General features: G+C 42.1%; 1 protein-coding gene and 1 pseudogene across 1 annotated transcript in view; both read left to right on the forward strand.

The window, feature by feature from the left end:
* LOC118678492 (granzyme B(G,H)-like) overlaps positions 1-24,092 on the forward strand; it is a 71,456-nt gene that overhangs the window by 16,748 nt on the left and 30,616 nt on the right. The gene's annotated exons all lie outside the window — the stretch shown is intronic.
* LOC118673728 lies at positions 9,110-22,297 on the forward strand (annotated as a pseudogene).

Genomic DNA, 24,092 nt, shown 5'->3' on the forward strand with positions numbered 1-24,092 from the left:
AACAGCCTAAGTGCCCATCAGTAGATGAATGGATTAGAAAACTGTGGTACATCTACACGATGGAATACTATGCTGCTGTAAAAAAGAAGGAACTCTTACCATTTGCAACGGCATGGATGGAACTGGAGAGCATTATGCTAAGTGAAATAAGCCAGTCAATGAAGGAAAAATACCACATGATGTCACTCATTTCTGGATAATAAAGACCATTATAAACTTATGAACAAAAATAGATACAGAGGCAGAGCTTCCTCGAACAGACTGTCAAACTACAGCAGGAAGGCTGGGGAGGGTGGGAGGGCAGGAGGGGTGTGGGTAAGAGATCAACCAAAGGACTTGTATGCATGCATATAAGCATAACCAATGGACATAAGACACTGTGGGGTAGGGGAGGCCAGGGGATTGTCAAGGGTGGGGTGGGGGGAAAAAAGGAGACATATGTAATACTTTAAGTAATAAAAAAAATAAAAATAAGTAAAATAAAAATAAAATAAAAAATAATAATAAAAAAAGAAAGTCCACTTGATAATTCTAAAGGGATTGATACAACAAGAGGATATAACTCTGGTAAACATTTATGCACCTAATGCAGGAGCACCCAAATACATTTTTAAAAAAAACTTCTGGAAGATACTAGGGGAGAGATTGACAGCAACACAATCATAGTAAGAGACTTTAATACCCTATTAACATCACTGGATAAATCCTCTAGACAAAAAATTAGCAAAGAAACATCAATCCAAAATGACTCACTAGATCAGATGGACTTAATTGACACCTTTAGAACATTCCACTCCAAAACTACAGAATATACATGCTTCTCAAGTGCACATGGGACATTTTCAAAGATAGACCACACACTGGGACACAGGCAAAGTCTCTTCAAATTCAAGAGGATTTAAATCATTTCAAGCATCTTCTCAGATTACAGTGGCATAAAATTAGAAATCAACTACAGTAAAAACAATCGCAAAAATTCAAACACTTGGAGGCTGAATAGCATACTATTAAACAGTGATTGGTTTACCAGAGACATCAAATAAGAAATAAAAAAAACATCCTGGAAACAAATGACAATGAAAACACAACAATCCAAAATCTTTGGGACACACTGAAAGCAATCCTGGGAGCGAAGTTCATAGCATTACAGGCTTAACTAAAAAAAAAAAAAAAAAAAAAAAAAAAAAAAAAAAAAAAAAAAAACACTGGTAATATACCATCTAACTCTGCAACTTGAAGAATTAGAAAGAGAGCAACAAGAAAATCCCAGTGTGAGCAGAAGGAAAGAAATAATAAACATCAGAGCAGAAATAAACAAAATAGAAATAAAACAAAACAAAAAAAACACAATAGAAAAGATGAACAAAACCAAGAGCTGGTTCTTTGATAGGATAAACAAGATTGATGAACCTCTATCCAGGCTCACCAAGAAGCAAAGAGAAAGGACCCAAATAAACAAAATAAAAAATTAAAAAGGTGAAGTAACAACTGATCCCACAGAAATACAAAGAATTATGAAAAAAATACTATGAACAATTCTATTCCAACAAAATGGACAACTTAGACAAAATAGACATATTTTTAGACTAATACAAGCTCCCAAAACTTAATCAGAAAGAATCAAAAAACCTGTATAGGCCTATAACCACTGAAGAAATTGAAGTAATGATCAAAAATCTTCAAACAAAAGCCCTGGTCTGGACAGCTTTACAGAGGAGTTCTACCAAGCAGTCAGAGAAGAACTAAAACCTATCCTCCTCAGACTATTCAAAAAAATTCAAGAGGAAGGCACACTTCCAAACTCTTTCTATGAAGCCAGCAGTACCCTACTCCCAAAACCAGATAAAGACACCACATAAAAGAGAACTACAGGCCAATATCCTTGATGAACATAGATGCTAAAATCCTCAACAAAATTCTAGCAAATTGGATCCAGCATTACATTAGAAAGATCATACACCATGACCAAATGGGATTTATTCCACGGAGGCAAAGATGGTACAATATCTGCAAATCAATAAATGTGATATATCACATAAACAAATTGAGGGACAAAAATCACATATTCATATCAATGGATGCAGAAAAATCATTTGGCAAAATCTAACACCCTTTCTTGATAAAAACTCTCAGCAAAATGGGAATACAGGGAACATACCTCAATATAATAAAAGCCTTATATGACAAACCTACAGCCAACATCATACTCAATGGGCAAAAACTAAACCCATTTCCCCTAAGAATGGAAAAAAAAACAGGGATGCCCACTTTCACCATTCCTGTTCGATATAGTACTGGAAGGGCTAGCCATAGTATCAGACAAGAAGAAGAAATATAAGGCATCCAAATTGGAAAAGAAGAAGTAAAACTGTCCTTATTCGCACAGGACATGATACTGTACATAGAAAACCCCAAAGACTCCATCAAAAAACTACTAGATCTAATAAATGAATTTGGCAATGTAGCAGGATACAAAATTAACACCCATAAATCTATGGCCTTTTTATACACCAATAATGAACTCACAGAAAGAGAATGAAAAAAAACAATCCTATTTACCATTGCACCAAAAAAATTAAGATACCTAGAAATAAACAACTAAGGAGGTAAAAGACCTGTACTCTGAAAAAAGTGATAGAGGAAGCCATAAACAAATGGAAGAACATACCATGTTCATGGATTGGTAGAATCAACATTATTTAAATGTTCATACTACCCAAAGCATAACATAGATTCAATGCAATCCCCATTAAAATACCAACAGCAGACTGACCGGTTTGGCTCAGTGGATGGAGCATCAGCCTGCAGACTCAAGGGTCCTGGGTTTGATTCCAGTCAAGGGCATGTACCTTGGTTGAGGGCACATACCCAGTGGGGAGTGTGCAGGAGGCAGCTGATCAATGTTTCTCATCGATGTTTCTAACTCCCTTCCCCTCTCCCTTCCGCTCTGTAAAAAATCAATAAAATATATTTAAAAAAATAAAAAATAAATACCAACAGCATATTTCAAAAACCTAAAAAAAACTCTCCAAAACTTCATCTGGAATAAAAAAAGATCCCAAATAGCCACAGCAATCCTGAGAAAGAAGAACAAAGTTGGAGGGATCACAATACCAGATATCAAGCTATATTACCAAGCCACTGTTCCCAAAACTGCCTGGTACTGGCACAAGAACAGATATATAGACCAATAGAATACTACAGAGAACCCAGAAATCAACTGAAGCATTATGCTCAATTAATATTTGACAAAGGAGGCAAGAGCGTACAATTAAGTCAAGGCAGTCTCTTTAATAAATGGTATTGCAAAATTTGGTCAGATACATGCAAAAAAATGAAACTGGATCACTGACTTACACCATACACAAAAACAAACTCAAAATGGCTAAAGGACTTAAATGTAGCATGGGAAACCATAAAAATCCTACAAGACTTCATAGGCAGCAAAATATCAGACATATGCCGTAGCAATATCTTTACCAACTCAGCTCTAGGGCAATTGAGACTAAGGAGAAAATAAACAAATGGGAATACATCAAAATAAAAAGCTTCTGCACAGCAAAAGAAACCATCAACAAAACAACAAGAAATCCCACTGCATGGGAGAACATATTTGCCAATGCTATTTCAGATAAGGGTTTAATCTCCAAAATTTACAGAGAACTCATACAACTTAACAAAAGGAAGATAAATGATCCAATTAAAAAAATGGGCAAAGGACCTAAGTAGACACTTTTTGAAAGAGGACATACAGAAAGCTGAGAGACATATGGAAACATCCTCAAAGTCACTAATCATCCAAGAGATGCAAATCAAAACAACAATGAGGTACCATCTAACACCTGTTAGAATGGCTATCATCAACAAATGACAAGTGCTGGAGAGGATGAGGAGAAAAAGGAACCCTCATGCATTGCTGGTGGGAATGCAGACTTGTGCAGCCACTGTGGAAAACAGTATGGAGTTTCCTCAAAAAGTTAAAAATGGAACTTCCGTTTGATGCAGTTATCCCACTTGTAGGACTATATTCCAAGAAACCAGAAACACCAATCAGAAAGGATATATGCACCCCTATGTTCATAGTAGCACAACTTAAATAGCTAAGATTTGGAAACAACCTAAGTGCCCATCAGCACATGAGATGATTAAAGAACTGTGGTACATCTACACAATGGAATACTATGCTGCTATAAAAAAAGAAGGAACTTTTATCTTTTGCAACAGCATGGATGGATCTGGGAGCATTATGCTAAGCAAAATAAGCCAGTAGGAGAAAGATAAATATCACATGATCTCACTCATATGTGGGATATAATGATCAACATAATTTGCTAAACAAAAATAGATCCAGAGACAAATAATGGGGGGGGGGGGGTTAGAGAGCAACCAAAGGATTTGTATGCATGCACATTAGCATAATCATTGGACACAGACACTGGGGCAGTGGGAGCTTTCCCAGAGTGGGAATGGTTGTGGGGGAGGAGGGTCAACTGGGGGAAAGGGTGACATATTTAAAAATTTAGACAATAAAAATAGTATAAGATGTGACTAAATAGAAATGATGGGGAGAGGATACATAGAAATGCACTGTTCCTATATGAAATGGTATAACACGAATTCATAGTAGATGGTGGTATGTGGAGGCATATTGTAAACCTAGAGTAACCACAAAAGTAATACGCAGAGATATAACTAAAAGCCAATAAAAAAGACAAAATGAGATACAATCAAAGAAGTCATGAAGAGAAGGACAAAGAAACAAAGAATAAATCACACTAATAGATATCAAATAGCATGTGATATTCTTCAACCCAATCCTAGCAGTAATTACATTAAGTGTAAACAGATTAAACACTTCAATTAATAGGCAGATATTGTCAGTCTGAATTTAAAACATGTAAGACCCAATTTGGGTAGGATGAAATTAAAACTATTTAAAGAAAAGGATACCCTGAAACACCCATAAATTAAAAAAAAAAAAAAAAAAAAAGCAGCCATGCCCATGGAGTGTGCTGTTTAACTTTTGAATTTTGGGTCACCTATGAGATGAGATAACATGCCTCAGTAAAATTACTATTTTCTTTTTTCTCTTCATTAATGTGAGTGAAGTGGAGACTCTTCATTATTTTTAAAATACATTTTACTGAGATTTGTGCAGGTCTTTTTCCAGTCTTCTATCAGTTTTTGGTCTTTTCCTTCTGCATTTTCAGAGTTCTTTACATAGTAGATAGATTCACGCCTCCACTGAATTTATTTCCAAGTTTGATGTCTGTATTTTGAATTTGCTTGTGTTGCTTTGTGACATAAAGACTTATAAAAATTATTTTTAAATATCAAAATTTATTTATCAATCATTTTTAATGTTTTTTTTTATTTAGAGCCATTGCTAGAAAGGCTTGACCCCTTCTAAATTAATAAAGAAATTCTTCCATGTTTATACCTAGTGCATGTATGGTTTTATTTTATATATTTAAAATTTTAAATATACTTTATATATTTAATTGCTATTCATTCTGGTGGTTTATATGAAATATTACTCCAACTTAATATCTTTTAAAAATGACTTTGTCTACCCTAGTAAACCGAAGAAAAATTATTCTTTAATTGTCCCCATATTATTTATTAGAAAGTCTATCTTTTTTCCAATAATTTGAAATGCTACCTTATTATAAATTACACATCCTTATGTACTTGGGAATGTTTCTGGATTTTCTATTCTGATTTCATGTGTTTCTCTATCTATTAATGAATCAGCATCACACTATTCTCAGGAAAGATGTTTTCTAAGATGTTTTCAACATCTGATAAAGCTTATTCTCTCCCTTCCTGTTCTTTTGTCAAAATTCTCAGAGCTATTCTTGCATGTTTACTTTCCACATATATTTTCAAAATTGTCTAGAAATTGTGTAACACTGGGAGAAAAATGCTATTTTTATTGCAATAAAATTAAATGCATATATTGGCTTGGTACAAAATATCCAAAATATAGTTCTCTGGACAGTGCTGTAAAAATATATTTGGTTTCCTGGCACTCATTACCACTTCATAAGAGAGTAACTGTCCAAAGGCAGTGACCGTGGCTTGCAGGGATCCGTGGTTTCAACTCCTCTGACCAACTCTACATGCACCTAAGTTAGGGCGGCAGATTGTGCGCTGCTTTGACTGCCACCATGTATCACCCATCCCACACCACAGTCTCCATTACATGATTGCAATGTGCTTTCCTTTTTAAATCTGGGTGAGGGCTTTTGATTGCCTAGGAAGTGGAATAAGGTGGAATGGGTATCATATGACTTAGAAGCTGAAGGGAAAAAAAGAATACGTCTGCCAGGGTCAATTTGGAAGAGAGGCTCACTCTGTGGAAGCCACCATCATACTGCAAAGAAGACTGAACAATCCTATGCAGAGACTACATGACAGACCCTCACAGAGGGGAACGGACATGCCCACAGACATCGGGCACCAGCCACTGGCCAGGTGGGAGTCAGCCATAAGCTGATCCCAGACTCCAGGCTTCAAGCTTCCTCTGCCATCAAGGGGAGCTGAGAGGAGATATCCACACTAAACCCAGTTCAAATGCAGATTCCTGAGCAAAATAAATGTTTTTGTTAGTTTTTTTTAAACCACTCAGCTCTTTAGTCACTAGAACAAGCCTTCAGCATCACTGCCACACCATTCTGTCCATCCCTCCAACTACACCCCTCATATTTAAAAAAAAAAAAAATTCTTTATATTTGTAAGTATTACAGATGCCCTCTAATTTTGCTCCCTTGACTCCCTCCACCCTGCTCTGGCCTCCACCCCAGGCCTTCACCTACCATTGTATGTGTCCATGGGTTATGCATATATGTATATATAGTCTTGGTTAATCTCTTTCTGCCCCTTCCCCACTTCTCTAAGAAATATGTTATTCTGTTGCATACTTCAATGTCTCTGGGCCTATTTGCCAGCTTATTTTGTTCATTAGATTCCACATATAAGTGAGATCATAAGGAAGAAATAAACAAATAAGACTTCATGAAAATAAAAAGCTTCTGTACAGCAAAAGAAACCATCACCAAAGTAACAAGAGAGTCCACTGCATCGGAGAACATATTTGCCAATGATACATCTGATAAAGAGTTAACCTCCAAAATATATAGGGAACTCATACAACTTAACAAAAGGAAGACAATCCAATTTAAAAATGGGCAAAGAACCTAAATAGACACTTTTCCAAAGTGGACATGCAGAAGGCCAAGAGATATATGAAAAAATTATCAGTCACTAATCATCTGAGAGATGCAAATCAAAACCACAGTGAGATATCACCTCATACCTGTCAGAATGACTATCATTAACAAATCAATCAATGACAAGTGTTGGTGAGGTTCTGGAGAAAAGGGAACCCTAGCACACTGCTGGTAGTGATGCAGACTGGTGCAGCCACTATGGAAAACAGTATGGAGTTTCCTCAAAAATTTTAAAATGGAACTCCCATTTGACCCAGTGACCCCACTTCTAGGAATATATTCTGAGAAACCTGAAACACTCATCAGAAAGAATATATGCACCCCTATGTTCAGAGCAGCACAATTTACAATAGCTAAGACTTGGAAACAGCCTAAGTGCTCATCAGCAGTTGAGTGGATAAAATAGCTATGGTACATTTACACAATGGAATACTATGTGGCAATAAAAAAGACAGAACTCTTAACATTTTTCAACAGCATGGGTGGAACTGGAGAGTATTATGCTGAGCAAAATAAGCCAGTCAGAGAAAGACAAGTATCACATGATCTCACTCAAATGTGGAATCTATGAACCAAATAAACTGAAGATAAAAAATAGCCCCAGAGTCATAGAAGCATGAACAGACTTTTGAAACTCAGAGGGCCGGCAGGGGAAGGTGGGTGGGAAGAGAGCAACCAATGAACTTGTATGCATATATGCATAACCCATGGACACAGATAACGGGGTGGTGAGGACCTAGATGGGGGAGAGGACGGGAGCGGGCTGGAAGAGGTTAATGGGGAGAAAGGAGAACCTATGTAATACTTTCAACAATAAAGATTTTTTAAATTGCAAAAATAATGCCATCAATTTCTGGGTGTTAATTTTGTATACTGCTACAATGCCAAACTTATTTATTAAATCAAAGTTTTTTTTGGTGAGTTATTAAGGTTTTCTATGTGCAAAATCATGACATCTGCAAATAATGAGAATTTTACTTCCTCCTTTCCAATTTGGATGCCTTTATTTTTTTCCTCTTGTCTAATCACTGTTGCTAAGACTTCCAGAACTATTTGAATAAGAGTGGTGAAAGCAGACATCCCTATCTTGTTCCCATTCTTAGGGGGAAAGATTTTAGGTTTTGTCCATTGGGTATGATATTGACTGTAGATTTGTCATATATGGCCTTTTTATGTTGAGTTATGATCCCTCTATTCCCACTTTTCTAAGAGTTCTTATGAAAAATGGATGTTGGATTTTGTCTAATGCTTTTTCTGCATCATATTAATATGATCATGTGATTTTTGTCATTCAGTTTGCTTCTGTGATGTATCATATTTATTGATTTGCAAGTATTGGAACAGACTTGCATCCATGAAATAAATCCTACTTGGTCATGGTGTATGATCTTTTTAATATATTGCTGGATGCATTTATGAATATTTTGTTGAGGATTTTAGCATCTATGTCCATCAAGTGTATTGACCTATAATTCTCTTTCTTTGTAATGTCTTTATCTGGTTTTGGGTTTAGGATAATAGAGTCCTCACAATTTTTATCTGATCACTGATTGTTTTGTCAAGAGAGTTCCAAGAACATGAGGGGTCCTTGCATGTGTTAAGACACTCAAGTTTCTGGGACTCAGCACCTCCTACTGGCTGATGCACCATCATGAACCACCATATCAATAACCTGTGGTTCCTGTTTTCAGTTGGCATAATCACCACTGAGTCAAGAGCTGCCTGTGCTTACATGATTAAGCCCTTAGTGCACTGAGGCCTAAGAACTTGATCACACAACTGTGTGACACACTCAGAGAGAGCCCTATATGATAAAGGCCACATCATCAGAGAACCCTGGGCTCAGAAGACCAGGAGGAAGCACCAACAGCTCTGAGATGCAGCTACTTCTGCTCCCGATGGCCTTTCTTCTGGTTCCCAAGGCACAGGCAGGTGTGTGATTGGCCCCCACCAGAAGCCCAATGCCATGCAACATTGGCAGAGCCCTGCTCACATGCTACATGTACTCAGACACATTCTGGCTCTGGTCGATCCCCAGGTGCTTTCTCAACTCTACATCCCACCTCCCTCAAAGACCAGCAAGTCTGAAACTGAGTGAAAGCAGCAGGATAGCAGGGCAGAGGGCTGCTCCTGAGGAGGGCCCGTGGGTGCTCTCCCCATCCCTTGCCATCTGGAAAGTGGGCTCTTTTGCAAAAGCACTCGGAAGAAGGTTGAACACTGGAAATGAGAAATAATTCCACAGGAAATCGTAGCTTGGCAAAGGGGACAGGCTTCCAAAATCAAAGCAAGGCCCACTAATGTTCTAACTCAATGTCTTAAAATCTATCCTCAATCTCCACCCCCTTCTCCAAGCTTTGTAAAGAAGCTGAGGATCCAGTTGATCTCAGAGTTGGTGGCATCCTTGTCCCCTCAGGCTGGTTTGATCTCAAGTTCTCTCTGGTAATTTTTCAGTCCCAATGTTCTGAATAGTACAAACCAGCAATCGCTCTGAGTGTGGTCAAAAGAAGGGAGAGGACCAAGGAGCATGGGGGAGGAAGGATTTTCCATGCTCTACAGGCACTAAACTTCTTGTTCCAGACACAAATCCCATTGCCCACATGCATGGCTGCAACAGGAATGGAGGGATTAGGACTGCTCTTCTCTTTGTCAGACTATCTCAGTCTCAAGGGTCAGGAATGTTGGGTAGTAAGCCAGGAATGTTGCACCAGGAACCTGCAGGACATCTTCTTGGTTATGGCTGATGACTGCAGACATCACTATCTGCCACCCAGGTCCTTCCCGCCTGCCCCTGTCCTTCCCAGTCTTCCCCTCTCTAGCCTCTGGCTCCATGGGCACAGCAGGCACAGTAGAATTTTTCTTGCAGGGAAAATCATTGGGGGTCATGAGGTCAAGCCTCACTCTCGTCCCTACATGGCATTTCTTCGGATCAGGATTTCAGACAGAAAAAGATGTGGGGGTTTCCTTGTGCGTGAGGACTTTGTGCTGACAGCAGCTCACTGCTGGGGAAGGTGAGGAGCGCAGCCTCGGCCCCACCCTTCTGCAGGCACCGCACAGGGAACCCTCTTCTCAGGGGCTGCAGACCTAGGGGCACAGAGGAGCACTTCAGAGGACAGGTCAGCTTTGGAAAGACAGGGACAGGTCGATGCAAGTGGCCTGTTGAAGACTGGAGAGACTGATTAAAGAGGCTTAGAAAGGAGGTCAAGGTTGTGCCCTGGAGACCAGGGTACAAATGTGAGATATTTATGGTTTTGCTTAGACACAGGCAAGCTCAGGGTATGATTGAGTACCCAAGATCTGCTCCAGGAAATGACACCTAGCCTGAGCTGCCAACAGCACAGGGCAAAGGCATGCTCCATTACCAGCCCCATCCCCTACAATTCTTCTCCACTCCAATCCTGCACTACCCCCAGTTGTCCTCTTTCCTTTCAAGCCCCCGGGCTGTATCTGCTGAGCCTCCACGTCCCTGGCTGTCTCTATGCAGGTCCATCACAGTCCTCCTGGGCGCCCTCAACATCAGGAAGCGTGAACGGAGGTCATCACGGTGAAAACAGCCATCCGCCACTCAAACTATCATCCCAAAATCAATGACATCATGTTGCTGCAGGTAGGGCTCATCACTCCCCTGGCTCTTGCACACCTTAAGCCTGGGGTTTCTCATCTCCTGAGTTCTTCCTTCCCAGTGTGACCCCTTTCCTGGAGTCCCTGGGCCCTTGCTCAAGGAGAACTCCTGTCCTCTGCCTTCAGCTGCAGAGGAAGGCCACCCTGACTGCCGCCATGAGTCGCCTCAGGCTGCCCAGGAGGGGAGAGCAGGTGAAGCCAGGGATGGTGGCCGGCTGGGGGCGACTCGACCTGAACAACACCACATCCACACTGCATGAGGTAGAGCTGGAAATCCAACGGGACAAGTAGTGCATCTCTTGCTACAGACGCTGTTACAACAGAGACACAGAGATCTGTGTGGGGGACCCAGAAAAGTATCAATCTGCTTTTAAATTGAGATCAACAACATTGTCCATGCCCAGCCCTGGGCACAACCAAGCTTGCAGGTGACCTGAAGTAGTGGGAACTAGCCATATCCTGTGTCCTCAGCTTTTCCACTGCCCAGTCTCTGGAGAGGAGAGGCTGTCCCACAGCTGTTGGTGGGTAAAGGCTTCCTGAAGGAGGAAAAAAAAGACCATCAGATTCAAGTTGAAAACCCCAGCCCTAGGAAGGTGATAAGGCCTGCCCTGTCCCTGATTTCCCACGCTGCTCCTAACAGAGACCACTCACCCTTAGGGCTTTGAGGAGGACCGGGCCAGGAGACGGCTCAGCTCAGTCTTTTCTCTCTCTGCCTACAGTGCTAGTTACCCACTGTGTGTCCGGCAACCATCCGTTCACATTTCTCATGTTTGAGCTTCCCCCTTCAGTGAACCTCACTTTCCACATCAAGAATGAAATTCATGCTGCCTTGCTACCCAGCTCTTTCCCAATACTCCTCCCATTGCCAGCTCCCCTGCCAGGCAGAATGCAAGCTCCATCAGGAAAAGGGAGACACATGTCCTCCCAAAAGTGACCCTCTTCTAGAGGACCCTCTTATCTCATCCACATTATCCTCCTACGTCAAGCCACACTTACACCCTCCCCCACGCAGCCCCAATGCCAATATGCAACAGCAACAAAAAAAATCCAGAAATTGGATGTAGGATCCAAAAACAAGCTCTAGGGCAGTGTTTCTCAACCTCCTAGCCCTTTAAATACATTTCCTCATGTTGTGACCCAACCATAAAATTATTTTCGTTGCTACTTCATAACTGTAATGTTGCTACTGTTATGAATCATAATGTAAATATCTGATATGCAAGATGGTCTTAGGCGACCCCTGTGAAAGGATAGTTCGACTGCCAAAGGGGTCGCGACCCACAGGTTGAGAACCGCTGCTCTAGGGTAAGGGGCCACTTCTCCAGAAATCAGTGGAAAGATTATGGAAAGGTGTAGCTCACCCCATGCAGCACTGCCCCCTACAAATCAAATAGAATAAAAGCCTGGGAAGGTCAGGAGACCTTTCATTACTCCCAGGCCTAGTTCAACTGCCTGTCAGCCCTGTTTTGAGTGCAGAGCCCAGTGCAGTCCTTGGTGTCCTGGCAGCCCTTCCACCTGCAGCCAACACTGACCTTGAGGGTGCCCTTTCATCTCCGTCTCAGCCAGCCTCTCCCCAGCTCTCATTGTTCATCTGTCTGTCTGTCTTTTTGTCTCCCCACCCCAAAAACAAAAACAAAACAAAAAAATCTTTTTTATATGACTAGATTGAGAAAAGGAGTCACATTTTAAAATATACAACTTCTAGAAGGGCAGAGTACAAATAAGTAGTGCCTTGTTAATATCTGCCATAGATGAGCGTGCTTTGACTATGGGAAAGTGTATTTGGGTAATAAACATAAACATATTCATCTTAGAAAAATAGTTAACTGTGGAACATGTAACTAAGAAAATGAAAAATACTGTGATGTCCACCCCACAGAAATCATCATTGATCCTTCAGCATGTTTCTCTATGTATTAATAAGGTGCTGCTCCTTGCACAGAACTGGGGTTGGGCTGTTGAGAACTCCTAGTGCCTCCCTTTCCATTGCTCTTCCTTCTGCTGTAACACTGGTGAGTGTTGGGATAATGTGTTTGCAAATGGATGTAACTGCTAGGCCAGGGGCATCAGAGACAGGGTTCTCTGGACACTAGAGCCAATGAACAAAAGTCCAGGACTTCTGTTCAAAATTGTGTGGTAATAAAAGCCCCCTGTGTCATACAATATTTACATTTTAAAAGGGGATTCCAAATATTCCAAAAATAAGAGTTTGGAATGGTGGTAAAAGAGGAAAGGGAGCTACCATTTGGGGTATTTGGGTGTGTGCAGGCCACCTGGTCCTCAGGCGAGTCCACCCTCTACCTCACACCACCGAGCACACCCCTCCCCATAGCCCTTCCCTTCTCATACCCCAGCCACAGATTCTCACTGCAGCCGATGTCAGCTTCTCAAGGGCAGGAGCCATGTCTCTCACATACCTGGACCTGGCGTGATAAATGATTATTCATAATTTCATCAGAATGGAAAAGAGCCAGGAGCCCAGACATGGAAACAGGCTTGGTTTAGTCACTGAGGGACTTCTGAAGTTCCAGCCCCTGCTGGCTGCAGCCAAGGTCCTCATGTTCTTATTCCTTCTTCTTGCACCTTGTGGCTTAGCAAACCAAGCTTGAGAACTTTCACAAACACCTGGTGTGATGACACCCAGCAAAACTAGAGGGGCACAGTCAAGGAGGTGTGGGAAGTCACTGAGCCACACTCACTGCTCCCCTCAGGGGTTTGTGTCTAGACACAAGAAACACCAGCAGCTCTGACATGGGCTGGCCTTTGGGGAAAATGTAGCCACTCCTTGTTTGTCTTTCTTCTGTCTCCCTTCCTCCTCCTAGGCTAGGAGAGATAAGTGACCATCCACATTCCAGAGGCCTTAGCCCCCCACCCTCCCCATCAAACCCCTTTACTTCTGCCCCTTCTGCCCACCACAGGCAGGGACTTTTCCTTCTTTTGAGCCCAGGAACTCTCTGAAAGCCTGGTCCCACCCCACCCCAGACTAACAAGTCAGATGCTGAATAAACACTCAACAAGGATCCCCATAAAGAAGATGTGCACTAAAAGGTTTAACAGCTGTTAGCCTCTCTCTTATCTCCTAGAAAATGAGTTTTTCAGAGAAAGGTATTTGGCAAAATATGTGAAAGTACAAAAGAAAAGTAATTACATTCCCTCACTCCAAACCAGGAAAGGGCACCTCAGACACACCAGCTATAGTCGTGGAAGTTTTCTCTGGTCCCAGCTTAAGAACCAGTTAAATTTCTCAGGAGGTTTTGGCCTCTCACCTTCCATTGCAGTGAACAGGTATCACAACAAAGTTCTCTCACACAAGAATAAAAGCACCTGGTCTCCCCGTCATGTTGAAAGTGAATGCAGGCCATGCCCAGGAGAGGAGCCAGGTGTGACTCATCTGAGATGTGGCTGGATGACTTCACAGAAGCTCCCTGGCTGCCTTGGCTCCACCACAGCCTGAGCCACCCATGCCCAACCTCACCTCCCCTGCTTCCCAGGCCCTCAACTGCTCTACTCTCTCTGGCTGTGCCCTCTCCCCATTCCTGTGGCCTTGAATCCTATCAGACATCAGGCAAAAGCTAATTGAAGTCCATCATTCATGCAGCCAACAAATGTTTACTAAGAACTTAGAATGTATTAGGCCCTAGGACAAGAGGACTTTAGAAAATCTGACTCCATGAGCTCATGGGTAGGTTATTAGAAACAGTACCAACGGGTGTCACCAAAGGCTCAGAGCATCAGGGAGACTTGCTGAGTTTGTTCCATCCCTTGGGGCTCCACATCTGCAAGGTAAGTTATGTGTCTGAGGAGGACTTGTTGAATAAGCATTGTACCCCTGTTTTTAGAGTGGGATTCTGAGGTTTGAGATTCAGAGAGTTTTCTGGGCTAGAGGAGGACCTAAGAGTCCCCCCATTGTCTTTAGAGCACCTAATCATCACCTTCCTAAGCCTTCCCTCCTGAGCACAGACACTGGCAGTCACCCACCTTCAAGCTTTTCCTTCAGAGGAGATCATCAGGGGATATGAAGCCAAGCCCCACTCCCATTCCCACTCCTACCTGGCCTACATTCACAGTCAAAATGCAGAGGAGACTAGAGTGGCAGTTTTCTAGTGAGTGAACTTTGTCCTGACAGCTGGTCACTCCTGACACCACTGCAAGGACCCTTCTTTCCCACATGCTATAGGCTAGGTCAGCTCCCCAGGCTCCTGGTAACTCAAGCCAATAAGAGCTCATCAGAGGAGCCACCTGAAATCATGACTGGGGCAATGAGAGGATTAAAAGTAGTACAAGTAATATTTGGGCTCAGAGGGTCAGAGGTAACAGCAAGTGACACAGTTGAGAAGAGAGGGGGGAGGTTCCACGATGGCAACAGATTAAGTAGAAGCTACAATGAAACTCTCCCAGAACCAAACTGGAATTACCACTGAAACACTGAAGAACCATCCTGAATAATCAACTGAAGACTAGCTGGAGAAAACCCTGATAGCCAAGGATGAAAAGTGGAGACTGCATAGAGACTGGTAGGAAGTGCAGCGGCACAAAAGGGTTGGCTGAACTACCACAGACAGGAGCTGAAGTTCTGGACAGATATCTCAGCTGTGGTGGGTGGGGGGTTCCCACTGAGAACTCTGTGGTCTAAACCCCAAGATGGGCCCCCAGTCCAGAACATCAGAACTGAGAAAGGTTCCCACATAACATCTGGCTGTGAAAAGCGGCAGAGTTGCTGTCTGCTAGCAAGAGAAAGCTGAAAATGCAGGCCAATGCTCAAAGTTTTGTATGGAACCACTCACCTTGGGCTCTGCCAGAAGGAGGACACAGTGGACTAGGGCTGTGTGAGCAGAATTCACATTTGGGGCCACTGGAATTGGAGCTCAGAAGGCAGCAACCCCAGATTCCTGTGCTGAGACATTTCCTCATACTGACATCTTTCTTGGGCAGGCATTTACCATACAGACAACTTTTGTCCGGGGTGGGGGGAGCCATTGTTACACCCTGTTGGACAACATATTGCCCTATCCTGTGGTCAATAGCCTGAATCTAATCAAGACTTAAAAACAATCAGACTGCAGGCAGAGGTGGAACTCTGGAGGCTTTGAGTGTTGGCCTGGTCTCCTTCTTGGCCCAAGGCTAAAAAACATAGACTTTGCCCTAAACGGTTCAGCTCAGTGGATAGAGCGTCAGCCTGTGGACTGAAGAGTCCCAGGTTCGATTCCGGTCAAGGGCATGTACCTGGGTTGCGGGCACATCCCCAGTAGGAGATGTGCAGGAAGCAGCTGATCAATGTTTCTCTCTCATCAATGTTTCTAACTCTCTATCCCTCTCCCTTCCTCTCTGTAAAAAATCAATAAAGATATATATATATATATATATATATATATATATATATATATATACATATATATGAAACATAGACCTTGATGCACATGTTGGTCCTTTCCAAAAACACCCAGCCCCCTCCCCCCAGCAGAGGGAGCCACAAGCTATGGATTGCTGATAGCTCCAATCAGAGTACTCAGGGCCAGTCACAAACAGCATCTGACATTGTATTGCACTAGAGATTGAAAGTCATAGCAGATCTACCTAATACATTGACACAAGCCCAAACAGGCAGCCAAAAATGGGAATCCAAAAAATTAAAAAAGCCCCAGTTGAAGGAACAAGAGAATTTTCCAGAAGAAGAGCTAAATGAAATGGAGATAATAAATTTATCAGATAGAGTTCAAAATAATGATGGCAATGATACTAAACAGCAAAGAAAAAGATAGTAACTATGAAAAAAGACCAGTCAAAAAAGAAGAATGACATACCAAAAATAAAGAACACATTAGGAAGATTACACAGCATATTAGGGGAAGCCAGTGAATTAGAAGACAGGGTAGAAAAATCCACTCCCTCAGAGAATCAAAAAGGAAAAAAAACAATTATAAAACAAGAGGAAAATTTAAGGGAGCTGTGGGACAACATGAAATGTAATAATATTTGCATGATAGGAGTACCAGCAGGTGAAAAAAGTGAGCAAAGGATATAGAACCTTTTTGAAGAAATAAGGGCAGAAAACTTCCCTAATTTGGTGAAGGAAAAGGTCACACAAGTTCAGGAAGTTCTGACAGTCCCAAAAAGAAGAACCCAAACAGGCCTATGACCAGACACATCATACTTAAAATGCCAAAAATTACAGACAAAGCGAGAATCTTAAAAACAGCAAGAGAAAAAAAACAGTTAGTTACCTACAAGGGAGTACCCATATGACTGTCAGCTGATTTTTCACCAGAAACTATGCAGGCCAGAAGGGAGTGGCAAGAAATATTCAAAGTGATGAATAGCAAGAACCTACAATCAAGATTACTCTACCCACCAAAGCTATCATTCAGAATTGAAGGTCAAATAAAGAGCTTCACAGACAAGAGAAAGCTAAAGGAGTTCATCACCACCAAACCAGTATTATATGAAATGCTAAAGGGTATTCTTTAAGAAGAGGAAGAAGAAGAAAAAGGTAAAGATAAAAAATTATGAACAACAAAGTGATAATAAATACATATCTATCAAGTGAATCTAAAAATCTAATGAGTAAAAAATCTGATGAACAGAATAAATAGGTGAATGGAATAGAATAAGAGGCAAGGAAATGGAACAGACTGACAATTCTCAGAGGGGAGTGTGTGTGGGAAGAGATTAGACAAAGATCTTATATGCATGTATGCAGTACCTGTGGACACAGACAATAAGGTGGCAAGGGCCTGGGGTTGGGTAGGAACTGGGTGGAGGGGAGCTATGGCAGAGAAAAAGAGGGACATCTGTAATAATCTCAACAATAACGATTTTTTTTAAAGAAATGCTACCGGGATTGCTGTATTGAGAAGAAAAATTGAAAGAGTAACATAGGCATAAAGAATTAAAATGGCAATAAATAACTACTTATCAATAATAACCTTTAATATAAATGAATTAAGTTCTCCAATAAAAAGACATAGGGTAGCTGAATGAATGTGAAAACATGACCCAATTATATGCTGTCTGCAAGAGAACAATCTAAGGACAAAAGATTCTCACAGCTGAAACCTGTTTGGCTCAGTGGATAGAGCATCGGCCTGTGGACTGAAAGGTCCCAGGTTCGATTCCGGTCAAGGGGATGTACCTGGGTTGCGGGCACATCCCCAGTAGGAGAGGTACAGGAGGCAGCTGATCGATGTTTCTCTCTCATCGATGTTTCTAACTCTCTATCTCTCTCCCTTCCTCTCTGTAAAAAATCAATAAGATATATTTTTTTTTAAAAAAAGACTCTCACAGAATGAAAGTGAAGAAATTTTTTTAAAAATGTTTCCATGCAAATGTAAATTTAAAAAAAAGCTGGGGTAGAAAAACTCATATCTGACTAAATAGACTTCAAAATGAAGGCCATCACGAGAAACAGTAAAGGTCACTACATAATACTATAGAGATTGATCTCAAAAGATGATATAACCCTGGTAAATATATGTGAACCCAATATAGACCACCTCAATACATAATTTTAAAAAAACACACACACACAAAAATTTCTAGAGGACTTTAAGGGAGAGATCTACAATAGTGTTCTTTAAACACCTGGTTGACTTCACTGAATAGATATTGCAGACAAAAAATTAACAAGGCCCTGGCCTGTTTGGCTCAGTGGATAGAGCGTCGGCCTGTGAACTCAAGGATCCCAGGTTCGATTCCGGTCAAGGGCATGTACCTTGGTTGCGGGCACATCCCCAGTGGGGAATGTGCAGGAGGCAGCTGATCGATGTTTCTCTCTCATCGATGTTTCTGACTCTCTGTCCCTCTCCCTTCCTCTCTGTGAAAAGTCAATAAAATATATTTTTTAAAAAATTAACAAGGAAACAGTGACTCTAAGTGACACACTAGATCAGATGGATTTGACTGACATTTATAGAACATTTCACCTCCAAACTGCAGAATATACATTCTTTTCAAGTGCACATAGGTCATTTTCAAAGATAGACCCTATGTTAGAGCACAAAACAAGTCTCTACAAGTTCAAGAAGACTGAAATCATATCAAGCATCTTCTCAGATCACAATGACATGAAATTAGAAATCAACTACAGTAAAACACTCAAAAACATTCAAACACATGGAGGATAAATAACATGTTATTAAACAGTGAAGGAATTACCAATGAGATCAAGAAAGAAATCAAAAACTTCCTGGAAACAAATGAAAATGAACACACAAAACCCAAAATCTCTGGGACACAGCAAAAGCAATCCTGAGAGGGAAGTTCTTAATAATAAAGGAAATATTTATCCGTACAACTTAAAGAATTAGAAAGAGAACAACAATGAAAGCCCAGAGTAACTAAAAAGAAAGAAATAATAAAGTTTACAACAGAAATAAATGGCAGAGAGACTAAAAAGACAATGCAAGAGATCAATGAAACTAAGAGCTAGTTCTTTGAAAAAATAAACAAACAAGATTGATGAACCTTTAACGAGATTCATCAAGAAACAAAGAGAGAGGACCAAAATAAATAAAATCAGAAACAAAAGAGGCGAAATAAAACTGACACCACAGAAATAGAAAGGATTGTAAGCAAATGCTATGAACAACTATATGCCATCAAGCTGGACAATGTGGGTGAAATGGAAAAATTCCTAGAAAAATACAATCTTTCCAAACTGAATCAGGAAGAATCAGAAAATCAAAATAGGCTAATAACAACTGAAAAGTTGAAGTAGTAATAACAAATACTTCCAGCAAACAAAAGCCCTATCTGGACAGCTTTACCAGGGAGTGTGACCGAACATTACAAAAAGAAATAACACCTATACTCCTCAAACTATTCCAAAAAAATACAATAGAAGGAACACTTCCAAGCTTTTTTTTACAAAGCCAGCTTTGTCCTAATTCCAAAACCAAATAAAGATACTACAAAAAAGAGAATTACAGCCTAATAACCCTGATAAACATAAATGCTAAAATCCTGGAAGGTCTCTCAGTCTAATTAGGATATTACCCTTTTATTAGTATACATAGAGGCCTGGTGCATGGGTGGGGGCTGGCTGGTTTGCCCTGAAGGGTGTCTCAGATCAGGGTGGGGGTTCCATTGGGGCATGGGGAGTCCTTGGTGAGGAGCCTGTGATGGTTTGCAGGCCAGCCATGCCCCCATGGGGTGAGGGTCCCTGCTGGGGGTGTGTGGTCAGCCTGGGTAAGGGGCTAAGGGCTGTTTTCAAGCTGGCCACACCCCCTTCAGGGTGGGAGTCCCTGCTAGGGCACCTGGCCAGCCTGGGTGAGGGGTTGATGGCTGTTTTCAGGCTGGCCATGGCCCCCAGAGACCCAAGCTCCCAGCCCCTCCTTTTTTTCTTTTTTTTTTTCAACACCTCCTTGAGTGGAGGGAGGCATTTATTTATCTTCTATAATTGAAACTTTGTAGCCTTGAGCAGAGGCCAACCCCTCCCCATGCACAAATTTTGTGCACTGGGCCACTAGTGAAACCATAAAAAACCTGAAAGAAACCATAGGTGGCAAAATCTCAGACATCTCCTGTAGCAATATCTTTATGGATACATCTCCTAGGGCAAAGGTAACTAAGAAGAAAATAAACAAATGGGACTACCAAAATAAAAAGCTTCTGTGTAGCAAAAGAAACCATTAACCAAATGAAAAATGAGCCCATTGTAGGGGATAACATATGTGCTAATGATACATCTGATAAAGGGTTAATATCCAAAATAAATAAGGAACTCATACAACTTAACAAAATGAAGACAAAGAATCCAATTAAAAAAATGGGTAAAGGGCCTAAATAGACACTTCTCCAAAGTGTACATATAGATGGCCAAGAGGAATATGAAAAATGCTCAAAGTCACTAATCATCTGACAGATGCAAATCAAAACAACAATGAGGTATCACCACACACTTGTCAGAATGGCTACTATCAATAAATCAACAAATGACAAGTGCTGGCAAGGATGTGGAGAAAAGAGAACCCTAGTACACTGCTGGTAAAAATGTAGACTGGCACAGCATTATGGAAAACAATACGGAGTTTTCTCAGAAAAATTAAATATGGAACTGCCATTTGACTCAGTGATCCCCTTCTAGGAATATATCTTAAGAAACCCAAAACAGCAATCAGAAAGAATATATGCACCCTTATTTTCATAGCAGCACAATCTATAATAGCTAAGATCTGGAAACAGCCCAAGAGCCCGTCAGTAAATGAGTGAATAAAAACAAAAAACAACAACAACAAAAAACAACTGTGGTACATTTACACCATGGAATACTACATGGCAATAAAAAGGAAAGACCTCTTACCAGTTTCAATAGCATGGATGGAACTGGAGAGTATTATGCTGAGCGAAATAAGCCAGTCAGAGAAAGACAAGTATCACATGATCTCACTCATATGTGGAATCTAATGAACAAAATAAACTGATGAACAAAATAGATCCTGAGACAGAAAAGCGTGGAACAGATTGTCGAATCTCACAGGGAATGCAGGGGTGGGTCAGTGGATGGCTGGGAAGAGATCAACCAAAGAACTTGTATGCATGTACAACTAACACATGGACACAGAAAACAGGGTGGTGACAGCCTGGAATGGGGTGTGGGGGCAGGCTAGAAGTGGTCAATGGGGGGAAAAGGAAGGCATATATAAAACTCTCAACAATAAGGATTTCTTAAGTAAAATTTCAAGCTGAGAGAAAAAGAGAAGAGGTAGGGACCACCGTGGGCAAATAAAGGAGAGGAGACCATGAATACATGCATTAGGTCAAAATGCAAACACAGTATTCCCTGTGATATTTCAGACACATGCTGAATACAAAGGGCTGAAATAAATGAGGGTAAAGGAGAACTCTCGGTTACCTAACCTTAGTGTCTCTGAAAAGCAGCTTCACTCAGCCCCTGTCTTCCTGTGGCCTCCATTTTCCCTAGCTGCATCCCTGCCCTGCCCTGGAATCACCTGTCTTCATGACTCCTGTGCTGTATCACCTGTGACTCTACCTCCTCCTCCCCATCACTCACACACTCAGCTCTCTGTTCAGGTCAATCATTGTCACCCTGGGGGCCCACACCATTGAGGAGCAGGGGAACACCCAACAGGTCATCCTGGTGAAAAGCGCCATCCCCCATCCAGACAATAATCCTAAGAACTTCTCTTATGACGTCATGTTACTACAGGTAAGGAAACCTCCTGCTGCTCTTGCTCTCATGAGTCCACATTAACCGAATGAAGCACTTCCCTTCCTACCTTCCCATCCCAGCCACCTGACCAGTCTCTGTGACTCAGGTGTCCAGACCCAGGGGCTACAGGCTGACCTGGGCTCCCTTGCCCCTTTCCCATCAGGTGGAGAGAAAGAATAAGCAAACTGGTGCTGTGAAGACCCTCGACCTGCCCGGCGACAAGGACATGCTGAGGCCAGGACAGAAGTGCACTGTGGCCGGCTGGGGAAGGTCACCCTGAAGGGCACATGCTCAGACACTCTGTAGGAAGTAGAGCTGGCCTTGCAGAAGGATGGGGAGAGTGAATGCCACTTGTGCCATTATTACTACTGGGTCATTCAACTGTGTGGGGGAAACCCAGAAGAAAATAAATTTCCTTGCAGGTGATACTGAGCTTTTTCCAGCTTGGCTGTGAGGACATGGGTGTTTGGGTAAGAATTGGGACTTAGAGCTCTAGGTGGTTTGGATCAGTGGATAGAGTGTCAGCCTTTGGACTGAAGGATCCCAGGTTCAATTCCAGTCAAGGGCACATGCCCAGATTGCCGGCTCAATCCCTAGTAGGGAGTGTGCAGGAGGCAGCTGATCAATGATTCTCATCATTGATGTTTCTGTCTCTCTCTTTCTCTCCCTTCCTCTCTGAAATCAATAAAAATGTATTTTAGAAAAAACTAAGATGGCGGCATAGGTAAACACCGGGAAATTGTCGCCTCACACAACAATTGAAAATTACCGCAAAGGACTGAGCAAACATCATCCAGAACAACAGGAAGGCTGGCTGAGTGTAAATTCTACAACTAGAAGGAAAGAAAAGCACGCTGAGAGCCAGAGGCGCTGCGGAGGTGAAGTGCAGAGGTACGGCGGCTCGCGCGCGCGAGGAAAGGGGGTGGCGCCTGAGGACGCGGCTGTCTTTTTGAATCACAAGCTCCTGACGGCTCTGAACTCCGGTTCCGGGAAGTCTCTGGGGACCCAGGACTCATACGGGGAGAGGCTGGTCTGTCCAGCAGCAGGGGAACTTGAGGGCGGCTTTCCCTCAGAGGTGCTTGCAGCCATTACCGGGACACTGAGACGCGCGACTCCAGGCGGAGAATCGGCCATAGCTGCTTTCTCCGCCCTTTGACTCCTTGAGACCCCGCCCCACCCAGGCTGCGGCAGAGGCTTTTGCATGTGAATGTACCTAACTGCAGCCTAGCCAGGCAGACCCGGAACTTCCAAGAGAAGGCCCAAGGCCCCGCAGCGGCTTGCATTGCTTCACAGCTGAGCCTTTTCGTGGCTCCTGCTGTGTGGTCTCAGGCAGAGGCTGAATTAGCACCTCCTTAGATCCAGGAGCCACTGTACCCAGTGGTCAGAGGGGGACCATCCAGACTGCAACTCCTCAGATCCATAAGGGACACACTCAGGGAGCAGACTCAGTGAGCACCAAAGCCCCACTGAAGCAAGTCTTGCCCCAGAAGGGTGTCTTCAGCACAGAAGTTCTCCCACTTTAGACACAGCTGATTCTCACAGCCAATTGGCCTGGAGGTCAATTCCTCCCAGTGATTCTACAACAACCAAGGCACCAAGAGTGCACCAAGAGTGTCCACCCCAGGTAACTGGGGAGGCTGAGCTACTGGGCCCTACAGGACACCTGGCACACAGGGCCACTCTATCAACACAGGGAAGCTGCCAAAATGCGGAGACAAAGAAACAGGTCACAAATGGCAGAAATGGAGGAAAGCAAACGATTGGATATAGAGTTCAAGGCCACGTTTATAAGGTTTTTCAAGAATTTTATGGAAACCGCCGATAAATTTAATGAATCCCTCAATAAGTATAGTGAGACCATGGAGGACATGAAAAAGGACCAACTAGAAATTAAGCATACACGGACTGAAATAATGAATATTATACAGAGATCCAGCAGTAGACAAGAGGATCCCAAGAATCAAGTCAAAGATTTGAAATACAAAGAAACAAAAAATACCCAACCGAAAAAGAAAAAAGAAAAGAGATTCCAAAAATATGAAGATAGTGTAAGGAACCTCTGGGACAACTTCAAG

The sequence above is a fragment of the Myotis myotis genome, unplaced genomic scaffold (assembly GCF_014108235.1).
Source record: "Myotis myotis isolate mMyoMyo1 unplaced genomic scaffold, mMyoMyo1.p scaffold_m19_p_1, whole genome shotgun sequence".
In the NCBI taxonomy this organism is placed as follows: domain Eukaryota; kingdom Metazoa; phylum Chordata; class Mammalia; order Chiroptera; family Vespertilionidae; genus Myotis; species Myotis myotis.